This window comes from Priapulus caudatus, unplaced genomic scaffold, assembly GCF_000485595.1.
Source record: "Priapulus caudatus unplaced genomic scaffold, Priapulus_caudatus-5.0.1 Scaffold62, whole genome shotgun sequence".
NCBI classification, from domain to species: Eukaryota; Metazoa; Priapulida; class Priapulimorpha; order Priapulimorphida; family Priapulidae; genus Priapulus; species Priapulus caudatus.
In genome coordinates this window covers 414,991-418,341 of record NW_014577123.1, presented here as the reverse complement: position 1 = coordinate 418,341, position 3,351 = coordinate 414,991, and the positions used below count along the sequence as shown (strand labels likewise).

The 3,351-nt window shown below is 50.5% G+C and overlaps 1 protein-coding gene across 4 annotated transcripts in view; it reads left to right on the top strand.

The window, feature by feature from the left end:
• Positions 1-1,893, top strand: part of LOC106821184 (mothers against decapentaplegic homolog 4-like) — a 26,689-nt gene extending 24,796 nt beyond the window's left edge. For all 4 annotated transcript variants that reach the window (XM_014825876.1, XM_014825878.1, XM_014825875.1 and 1 more), the window contains one exon: positions 1,064-1,893. The gene's annotated coding sequence lies outside the window, so the exon portion shown is untranslated. The remainder of the gene's footprint in view (positions 1-1,063) is intronic.
• The last annotated feature ends 1,458 nt before the right edge of the window (positions 1,894-3,351 follow it).

The following is a 3,351-nucleotide window of genomic DNA, read 5'->3' as shown; positions in this document are numbered from 1 at the left end:
GGGTGTTAGGTGTTAGTTTGTGCATGCCTGCGGCCCGTCGACTGATAGGGGGCGCCGCTGCACGCACAGGTACGAGCATGGGGCGTTAGGTGTTAGTCTGTGCATGCCCGCGGCCCGTCGACTGATAGGGGGCGCCGCTGCACGCACAGGTAAGAGCGTGGGGCGGGGGCGTTAGGTGTTAGTCTGTGCATGCCTGCGGCCCGTCGACTGATAGGGGGCGCCGCTGCACGCACAGGTAAGAGCGTGGGGCGGGGGCGTTAGGTGTTAGTCTGTGCATGCCTGCGGCCCGTCGACTGATAGGGGGCGCCGCTGCACGCACAGGTAAGAGCGTGGGGCGGGGGCGTTAGGTGTTAGTCTGTGCATGCCTGCGGCCCGTCGACTGATAGGGGGCGCCGCTGCACGCACAGGTAAGAGCGTGGGGCGGGGGCGTTAGGTGTTAGTCTGTGCATGCCTGCGGCCCGTCGACTGATAGGGGGCGCCGCTGCACGCACAGGTAAGAGCGTGGGGCGAGGGCGTTAGGTGTTAGTCTGTGCATGCCCGCGGCCCGTCGACTGATAGGGGGCGCCACTGCACGCACAGGTAAGAGCGTGGGGCGAGGGCGTTAGGTGTTAGTCTGTGCATGCCCGCGGCCCGTCGACTGATAGGGGGCGCCGCTGCGCATGGGTACGACTGTGGGGCGGGGGCGTTAGGGTGGGTGGGTGAAATGCTTTGAATATCTCTTGGATGACAGTACAATTTGTTAATTAAAGGAAAAAATATGGTATACTTGGGAGTACTAGCGGGTGAAAAAACTCATGAAAAATATTATGCTAATTATAATTATGCTTGTGTCTTTTGTTTGTTCTTAGTTTTAAGAGGGCATAATGTTAACGATATTTTTCGTACCTGCTCCAATACGGAGCGGATGTAGAGAAGTGCCGTTTGACTGTTCGCTGCCGAGGGTCTAAATTTAAGTGGTGCTCAGCCAGATCTGTACGATCGAACATATGTGCAAATATACGATCGGAAAGTTTGTGTCGTGGTCAGAGCAGTTGTTCTCATTACGTCTGCGCTGTGCTTTCAGATTTGTTGTGAATAAGCAGAAGGGGGGTGGGCGATCTTCGAGAGTAAACGGAAGACTTGTAAAGCTGGACGAGGGCTGATGAAAAACAGCACCCTCTAGTGGCCAGCAGGAGGCGCGGGGGTCGCGTCCGACACCGGCGGTGACGACAAGGAGCATGCGGCGACGAACCAAGAGAGCGTGGATCGTCGTGCGGGGACAACGCAAGCGAGATATGACAACCAGCAGGTGAGGCCACGCGTGCTAGAACCGGCGACCCCTGGTGTTGACGGAGGGCGTGCACCTGTTATCGCGCTTGCACGGTGAATTTTTTGGCGTCAGGACGCGGCGTTCAAGTCGACGATTATTTTTTGTGTGGATTACGACAAGTTTTTTCGACCGTCGGCTCGCGTACTGTGGTGGGGTTGCCGCGGAGTTGCTCCTCGGTCTGTCGTAACGCGACGTGGCGTTATTGAAGAATGATGGAACAGGGTTTATTATTTTTTCTAAACTTACGGATGGCGCCGCCACCGTCGTCGCATACTTAATTGCGTATAATTTAAATTATGAGAGATGCCGATGATGATTATGATGACGATTTTTCGTGATGAATTTCGATGGTGAAACGTCGTGCGCGCACAAGGGACAGTTTTGTAAATATGCGTCGTGTACAATTTGAATCGTGCCTAGTGGTTTTTTGTGGCTGTCGCACACACCTTAGCTTAATTCTCGCGTGGTAGGTTGTACTGTAGATTAGAACGGAAATAGATTTGATGTTTATATACGTTTATAACCGAGTAACCTAGTGTCCAATCATGACGGAGTATGAAATATAGATGCATAAATAATCAACATTCGTACGTAGTATATATATTATATATTCGGCACTCAGTGTTAAGCCAAAGTGTAAAACTACCAGTTAGGAAGAAGTTCTGAGTTTTATGAAGTGCAAGTTTAGGAACATGTTCTAATCTAAACTAAACCTTTGATCGTGGTCGCTGTTAAAGCTTTTACTAAATCAATTCCACAGACAGGGATGTGGCTGGAAACAAACAAGGTCAATTTATTAAACAGTTCACATGTTCTGTATTCTTTGGTAAGCAGCAGTAGCTGGGCATTATGTACGTTCACTGAATCTGTTCAGCAAACAGCAATAGGACGAGGCTAGGGGTCTAGGGTCCTTGATCCGAATTCTGTTGGGTTACAATAATGTATCTAGAGATAGATGTGGTGGAGCAAACTACAGATCGACTGACCAACCAACCGGGCAAGACTCGAAACATTCAGTCAGTTCATCTGGTCCGAAACCCCAGCCAGTCCTGATTTTCATTTCTACTTCACAACCTATTGTAAAATCCTTAAAAACTAGCGAGCTCTGCGCAAAGGTTTCCGGTCGCTGTCTTGAGTGACGGGCTGCCATTTTGCGTCACTGGTTTATTATTTCCGGAATGCTAGAGTGTGACGACTTCTGTGGAGAATGCAGATGTAATAGCTTAGATCTTGTAGTTGTCAGTTAGGTGAGTAGTGAAGGTGCAGGTATTTGTGAGCAAGCCTACCTGTGAGAGGCTACATATATAAAGTACGCTCCTGTCGGTAGCTCACTGTACGATGTACGCAAATTTCTTTTATGTCGAATTTACATTGTGACCTGTACATGTGGCATGATCTATATAGAATTGGTGCACGTTGTAGATAAGAGGACACGTAGACAAAAGGACACGTTATAGATAGAGGCACACGACAACGGGGCATGTTATAGACAAAGGGGCATGGCAATGGGGCACGTGATACATGAAGCGATATAACGTCTCCCTCTATGAACTGTAACATTGCCATGTCCTCTGTCTGTAATGCACAAATGGACAAGTTATAGGCAAGAAAACACGTTACAACTTACAGATAAGCTTGCACGTATTAGAGAAGCATTACACTAACCTGCTCCACCTGTGTAGCCCTTTAGATATGGATTGCACATGTAGAGCTAAGGGGGCACGTTATGGACAAGGGGCACGTTACGGACAAGGGGCACGTTATGGGCAAGGGGGCACGTTATGGACAAGGGGCACGTTATGGGCAAGGGGCACGTTACGGACAAGGGGCACGTTATGGGCAAGGGGGCACGTTATGGACAAGGGGCACGTTATGGGCAAGGGGCACGTTACGGACAAGGGGCACGTTATGGGCAAGGGGGCACGTTATGGACAAGGGGCACGTTATGGGCAAGGGGCACGTTACGGACAAGGGGCACGTTATGGGCAAGGGGGCACGTTATGGACAAGGGGCACGTTATGGGCAAGGGGCACGTTACGGAC